This window comes from Meles meles, chromosome 4 (assembly GCF_922984935.1).
Source record: "Meles meles chromosome 4, mMelMel3.1 paternal haplotype, whole genome shotgun sequence".
Classification (NCBI taxonomy): Eukaryota; Metazoa; Chordata; class Mammalia; order Carnivora; family Mustelidae; genus Meles; species Meles meles.
Window position 1 is genome coordinate 117,107,413 of NC_060069.1, and position 8,361 is coordinate 117,115,773.

At 34.9% G+C, this 8,361-nt stretch overlaps 1 pseudogene; it reads right to left on the reverse strand.

The window, feature by feature from the left end:
• Window positions 1-7,203: 7,203 nt before the first annotated feature.
• On the reverse strand, window positions 7,204-8,135 carry LOC123940521 (annotated as a pseudogene).
• Between the last annotated feature and the right edge of the window lie 226 nt (window positions 8,136-8,361).

An 8,361-nucleotide genomic window follows, 5' to 3' on the forward strand; every position in this document is an offset into this window, starting at 1 on the left:
AGAACCTTGGGATCATGACCTGAGCCAAGGCAGAGGCTTTAACCCACTGAGCCACCCAGGTGCCCCCTGAACTAGCATATTATCAAAGAAGAAATATAGATGGTAAATAAGCATATGAAAATCTCCTACACATTATTTGCCATAGAAAATTGCAAATTAAAACAATAATGGCATATCTACAAGATTGGTTAAAATTTAAAAAATAAAAAAAATACCAGTTACTGGTGAGATAATGAATGACAGGAACACACATACATATCCTCACTCTTCCAGCTGACAGATCCCAGAAGCAATGACATTGCAGGAACAATTAGCATACCTATGGCCCATTTTTGTTCTTAATATCATTTTCCAGTCAAAGGAATTAGATCTACTTGGAGAAATAGCCGATTCAGTGACTAGGCCAGGAAGTAATTATGCAAGATGAGCCTGGAACATCTTGGAACAACAACAACAAAACACAAAAGCTAAACACAAACAAATGCAAACCCACCCTGCATACAAAACGATGCATGTATGTCAAAGGGACAAAGGAGCCAATGGAAACAGCTCACTATGGCCAAATCTCCAATGATTTGAGCAGCAAAATTAATAAGGTACTGTGTAATGTTATCAAAGTATAAAATAAATATCCATGATTCCATACTTATGTAAATAGAGGATTGAATATACAAATAAGTGAGGTGACTAGATAAATCTTCCATGCAGAAGAATTCCAGTTTGTATAGATACTTTGCCCCAGGAAGGTGGTCCATTTCTTTCCTCTCTGTAAGTGTGGACTGTGGATAGTTACTTCCTTACACAGAACACAGTAAGAGAGGGTGGAGACAAAGCAGCTTCACCACGGGGAACCTAACAACACTACCTCAACCAGGTGGTCAGGATCAACATCAAGAGTTACAAGTGATGAGGACAGTAGTTTCCACTGACAGGATGTAATGAAAATGGTGATTTACCTCTGGGGTCTTTCTCCTCAAAAACTATCCCCCCAGTATAATCAGGAGAAAACATCAGAAGAATCCCATTTGAGAGACATTCTACAAAATGCCCAATTAGTACTTCTCAAAACTTACTGAGGACTTCAAAAACAAGGAATGTTGAAAAGCTGTCCCAGACACCTGATGACTAAAGGGACGTGATGACTATAGTGATATGCCGAATGGTATTCTGGATGCAAGGACACTAGATTGAACTATGGAAATCTGAATCAAGTATGAATTTCACTTTATCACAATATATCAATATTGACTCACTAATTATAACAAAATTACCATACCAATGTAGGATATTAATGATATAGGAAGATGGGTGTGTCAGATATGGGAATTCCCTATACTATCTTTATTATTTTCTATAAATCCATAACTGTTCAAATTTAAAAAAAATTCTCGTTTCTCAGAATGCAGCCAGAGAACACTTGGGGAAAACAATCACCAGATTTCTCTCCCAATGATAATAATCGATTCAAAAAATATTGTCATTGGATGCTAAAACTGTTGATGAAAAATTATTAGGGAACAAGAAATTCATCTGGTGTCCAGGTACTACCCTACAGATTAGATTTTCATAGGAAGGAAATAGGTTATCTTTATTGTAGAGCAGATGGTGATGGTACCACCTTAATGAAGTAATCAGTAATTGGATTCAGTTAACAAGGCAAGCTAATGTCATAGGCCTCATGTTAAAAGAGCACACTTGTGATGGCTGAATTATTTAACCTAATCTAATCATGAGGAAACATCACAAAAATAGATATGGTGGGATATTTTACTTGATGTCTGACACAAAGATTTAAAATTTTTTAAATGTCATGAAAGGAGAAAAAAGCAAGGGGTTTGTTCTAGATTACAGGAGATTGAAAAATGATAATACCCCAAGTAGTAGCATTTAATTGAATACTTGATGAAAAAATATATTTCTAAGAAGGACAATTTGGGAAAAAATTTAGTGTGAACATCATATTAGGTGTTGTTAAATTGCTTGGGGGTGGTAATGATATGATGGGGTGCCTGGGTGGCTCATTTAGTTAAGTCTGTGCCTTTAGCTCCAGTCATGATCCTGGGGTCCTAGGATCAAGCCCCATGCACCGAAGGCTCCTGCTTTTCCCTTTCCCACTTGTGCTCCCTCTTGCTCTCTCTCTCTCAAATAATTAAATAAAATCTTTAAAAAATGATATGACAGTGGATGAAATATCTTTGTTCTTTTGAGATATATATTGAAGAATTTGGGGTAAACTATCATAATCTCATATATATGTATAGTCACATATATATACCTGTATTCGATATGTATGTATACACATTTTCCAGGTGGATATTTAGGCAAATGTGGTGAAATGTCAATAATTACTAATCATGATTTTCAAAATTCATGGGCATTTTCTCAACTTTTCTGTAGGTATGAAATTTTTCCAAAAGAAGTCTGGAGTAAAATGTCATTGATTCTCATTTTTCTTGACTCTCTGCCCTGTTTCTCTACCCACTTAGCAACTTAGTTTTTTAAAGTTTTCCTCTCCTTCTACTTTCACTTCTCTATATTGTGTACAATATAACTTAGTGGTTAAAAACATGGAATTTGGATTGGATCCCTCAATTTGATCCCTGGGCTCCACCTTAATATTTCTGTAGACAAATTAGGAAACCTCTTTTTTCACCATTTTTTCAGTGGGGCTAGAGGAAATTAAAAAAAAAGAAAGATTAAAAAAATAAATAAACAAAGCAAAAATGAGAGATGAGACAAGAGACATAAGTGTATCTGTTAATATTTATTCAGTTGCATTAAAAGCATTTTTTCCAAACAAGGTTAACTGGAAGGAGATCTATTGGATTTTGAAATGAGAGGGGGTGGATAATTCCAGAAACCCTGGGTCTGCTTATCTGTGATTCCCTCAGCTATGCCCTCCATGTGTATTGACTTCACCTCCAGGCTGGTGTCTTTTTTGATGGCAAAATTTTTGTAGACTGTGCCAGACTTCATATCCACAAAACATGACATTCAGAGGAAGACTACATTTTTGTGGATCTCTTTTAAAACAAAGTAAACATATTTCCCAGAAACTTCCACAAAATTCCATCTTTGGTCTCACTGGCCCCAAATAAGTCACAGACTCTTTCCTTAGCATACCTCTAGGCCTCAGTGTTACTAAGTGCACTACTGGGTGGTGCAGAAATATGTAAACAGATCTTGTGGTATGCTTGGAAAAGGGAAAGGGATCAATGCATGTGAATCTGACAACTGAAAATATCCCCTAAAATAGAGATTGGATATAAAGAAACATCATTCGTGAAACTCGAGTATCTGGATTCATTTACACCCTTAAAAAAGTGTTTAGGATTCTGATAGATTCCTGTCTCACGTTGAGGTCTTTTATCCATTTCGAGTTTATCTTTGTGTACGGTGTAAGAGAATGGTCACATTTCATTCTTCTACATATCGCTGTCCAGTTTTCCCAGCACCATTTATTGAAGAGACTGTCTTTTTTCCATTGAATATTTTTTCCTGTTTTGTCGAAGATTATTTGACCATAGAGTTGAGGGTCCATATCTGGGCTCTCCACTCTGTTCCACTGGTCTATGTGTCTGTTTTTATGCCAGTACCACGCTGTCTTGGTGATCACAGCTTTGTAGTAAAGCTTGAAATCGGGTAACGTGATGCCGCCAGTTTTGTTTTTGTTTTTCAACATTTCCTGAGCAATTCGGGGTCTCTTCTGGCTCCATACAAATTTTAGGATTATTTGCTCCAGCTATTTGAAAAATACTGGTGGAATTTTGATCGGAATGGCATTAAAAGTATAGATTGCTCTAGGCAGTATAGACATTTTAACAATGTTTATTCTTCCAATCCAAGAGCATGGAACAGTCTTCCATCTTTTTGTGTCTTCTTCAATTTCTTTCATGAGTGTTCTGTAGTTCCTCGAGTACAGGTCCTTTACTTCTTTGGTTAGGTTTATTCCCAGGTATCTTATGGTTCTTGGTGCTATAGTAAATGGAATTGATTCTCTAATTTCCCTTTCTGTATTTTCATTGTTGGTGTATAAGAAAGCCACTGATTTCTGTACATTGACTTTGTATCCTGCCACGTTACTGAATTGCTGTATGAGTTCTAGTAGTTTGGGGGTGGAGTCTTTGGGGTTTTCCATATAAAGAATCATGTCATCTGCGAAGAACTTCTAATACTATGTTGAACAAGAGTGGTGAGAGTGGGCATCCTTGTCGTGTTCCTGAACACAATGGAGTATTATGCCTCCATCAGAAAGGACGAATACCCAACTTTTGTAGCAACATGAACGGGACTGGAAGAAATTATGCTGAGTGAAATAAGTCAAGCAGAGAGAGTCAAGTATCATATGGTCTCACTTATTTGTGGAGCATAGCAAATAACATGGAGGACATGGGGAGATGGAGAGGAGAGGGAGTTGAGGGAAACTGGAAGGGGAGATGAACCATGAGAGACTATGGACTCTGAAAAACAACCAGAGGGTTATGAAGGGGCAGCAGGGGGGTGGGGGGGGTGGGAGGTTGAGGAACCAGGTGGTGGGTAATAGGGAGGGCACGTACTGCATGGAGCACTGGGTGTGATGCCAAAACAATGAACACTCTTATGCTGTAAATAAACAAATAAAAATAAATTTTAAAAAAAGTGTTTAGGACCTTGTAGAGCTTTGTGTCTGTGGGTATTATCTAACAGTACTTGAAATATTATAAACTAAAACCAAAAAAATAAAAATATTTATTGACTTGTTAAAAATAAAAATAACAAATCTATTACATATTAACTTAAATGATTATCTTAAAATATATTAAAGAAATGGTTAATGAATGTCCAAAAGTGTTAGGTACATTTTTAAATATTAGTGAAGGGAATCAGTTATAACATGGTTGGTACTCTCAAGAAGAAGATAGGCCTTCATTTTATTATCCAGTAGTTATAACACATTATTTTCCCTTTAGAATGTTGCTTATATTTGTGCACTCCTCTTCTTTTATCCTCCAATTTCAACTCTCATCGTCTAGTATAAGAATTCTGTATAGTAATTCTATTACTATATTCTATTACTATAGAATTACTATTATTCTTATAATAATTCTATTATAAGAATTCTATTGAAGTTAACCTTATTGCTTCTAGCATCATTCTGATCACCAGATTACTTTTGAAAAATACAATCATATTACCTGGTTCTAGGAAGTATTTAGTATCTGAGGTTCTGAGATAAATTCAGATACTTCTTTTTATATTATATATATATATATATATATATATATATACACCATATATATATATTATATGCAATATATATATAATATTATATTATATATTATTATATAGTATATATAATATTATATTTATATATATTATATAGTATATATAATATATATATATATTAAGATTTTATTTATTTATTTGACAGATAGAGATCAAAGTAGGCAGAGAGCCAGGCAGAGAGAGAGAGGAGGAAGCAGGCTCCCTGCTGAGCAGAGAGCCCTATTCCAGGCTCTATCCCAGGACCCTGGATTCATGACACAAGCTGAAGGCAGAGGCTTTAACCCACTGAGCCACCCAGGTGCCCCGATAAATTCAGATTCTTAATGGTTGGCTTTGAAGATTCTCAGTAACCTGATTACCTCCCACCCTTATTTCCCATATTCTGCAACAGCTTTTAACAAAAGTTTTGTCAGCTTTCTGACGCTTTCCATGGTTCATCTCCTTCACCCCAGTTCCCAGTGTAACACTAATTTCCATAAACATTAACTGTGGTCATCCTCATTCATTTTTTCCTCAAAACATCATATTTTAAAATCATTTTTAAGGCACACCTAACTTCTGATGCTGACTAAGGTCTAAATAGCCCAGGGGAGAAGCATCTCCATTTTCTGAATTCCCAAGTGTCATTGATACAAATTCTAGCTTTATCTCAGTCACCTGGCTGAACTTGAGCAAGCCACTCAATGTTTCAAAGTATGAGGATTTTGCTAAGAAGATGTATGAAAAATCATTTCTAACCAATTTGTAGGTAATATATATGAAAGTTGTAGTTTTGTGCCCAGCAGATAACATGTTCTCAGTAATAAATGGTTTTCTTTCATATTTGCATATATAAATGATCAATAAATATTTTTGTTTAGGAATTTAGAATTGTCACTATTTTGTGCCTCATTTATGCTTTATAGCAACTCCACCTTTTTGTTATTGCTGTGACTGTATCAGTAATTTACACTGGAATAAGTATAGGTTGGTGGAACTCCTGGTAACAAACAAGACAAATAATATCAGAGAGAAAAATGCCTTCGTTTACTTTAGTATACACCCTAATGGACACCCTAATGAAATTATATGAAAACAGCCAAATCCATATGGACATCTAATCCATAAATATCATTTACGGCAACTACAGAGTGCTAAATCACTGGTATACAGATACTCTATTTCAGAGAACTTGAAAGTAAAACTGAGTAACACTAAAGATGAAAACAGTCTTTTTTTAGTGTACATTTTTACAGCATTCTTTTCTTGGTTTCAACATTTTTTAATTGTGGTAAAATATATGTAACAAAATTTCCCCTCTTAAAGGTGAACATATTCTTAATTTGAGAATATTCTGTGTGAACTAATATTCAAATATCTTCTCTTATATAAACTCAAAGAAAATTAAGAATCAAAAATAGACAGTTTACTTCTGACAGTTGGTGTTGTTTAAGAAGGGATTGATTCTTGAGAGCGTGGAATGTGCCAGAGATTGTAAGATTATGCTTTGGAATTCCAGAAATTTGTCAAAATATTATTTTTTAATTTTTTTTTGGTTTTCCAAGAGTCATTGTTTTAAATGAATTTAATTGGAGGTGATCTTTATCTAACTGACTTCTATTTATAGCATTTGTTGTTATTTGTTGAAAATTGTAATTCATTACCCATTGAAACAATTAGCTAACAGTTTAGCTAATATTTTTGTGGCATAGTGTGTGACCTGAAGAAGAATTATATAGTTAAATCTTGCTGGGAGCTAGAGCTTAGATTTTGCAATACATTATACCAAATCTCTCCTTGTTGAACTTATTTCACTCCTATAATATCATGTTTTAGTAACTGAATAGTCTATGGACAAAGTGGTCTTTTTCTACTTTCTCAATATTCCATGATTTTGAAAAGCATTTTTTTTCAAATTTAAATTAATTTTCCACAGGGGAAGATATTTCTTTTAGAATGTTATAAAATATTCTTTGTAATTTTTTTCATAGCATTTATTACTTCCGTATTTCTTAGACTATAAATAAGAGGATTCAATTAAGGGATCACTAGAGTATAAAAAACAGCACCAGGTATAGCTTCATCATCCTCTTCTTTAAATGAATGTGGTCGAATGTACACAAAGAGAAGAGAACCATAGAATATTGAGACAGAGAGAAAGTGGGATGCACAAGTAGATAAGGCTTTGCCCCTTCCCTCTTTGGATTTCATTTTGAAAACAGTAAAGAGAATGTAGAAGTAAGATATTAAGACACTACCGATGGTGAAGACTTTTACTGAACCTGAAGGGATAAATATCATCAATTCATTGATATAAGGGTCAACACAGGAAAGTCTGTATAATGGATAAACATCACAAAAAAAGTGATTAATTTCATTTGACCCACAGAAAGTTAACTTAAAGAGAAACCCCACATAAATTATGGAATGCTGGTTTCCAGCTATGTAGGCTTCTGTGGTCATCTGAATTCACACTTTTTTTAACATCCTGTTGTGATACTGCAGTGGGCTACATAAGGCCATATAGCGATCATAGGCCATTGCTGCCAGGATAAAGTAGCCTGTAGTTTCAGCAGGGCAGAAAAAATAAAATCATGCTATACATTCATAAAGGGAAATAATTCTATCATTAGAACAGAATTTCTCTAACATTTTGGGGGTAATGGCACAGGAACAACAGGAATCCACCAAAATCAGGTTGTTCAGAAAGATGTACATTGGTGTGTGAAGTCAATGCTCATAAAAAGCAATGCCACCAGGCCAAGATTCCCCACCATAGATATCACATGGATAGTGAGAAACACCACAAACAGGAGGCCTTTCAACTCTTGGTGATCTGTAAATCCTATGAGTATAAATTCAGTGGTCAAGGAGTAGTTATCCTCAGTCATATCTACCTTCTCTGTTGAGATAGGAATTCTGGAGATGTAAGATTCTAATTTAGAGTGTGTATAATTTTCCTTCCAAATTTTTCTTTTTATAACAAAGAGAGGAGCTTTTTCAAACTCTCCCCAGTATCTCTGGATTCAGGCACCCAAACCTCTAGGGAATAGTCATTCCCCTCAAAATGTCAGTTTTATAAGCTCCACTCTGAAAATCACTATTCCCATGAGTATT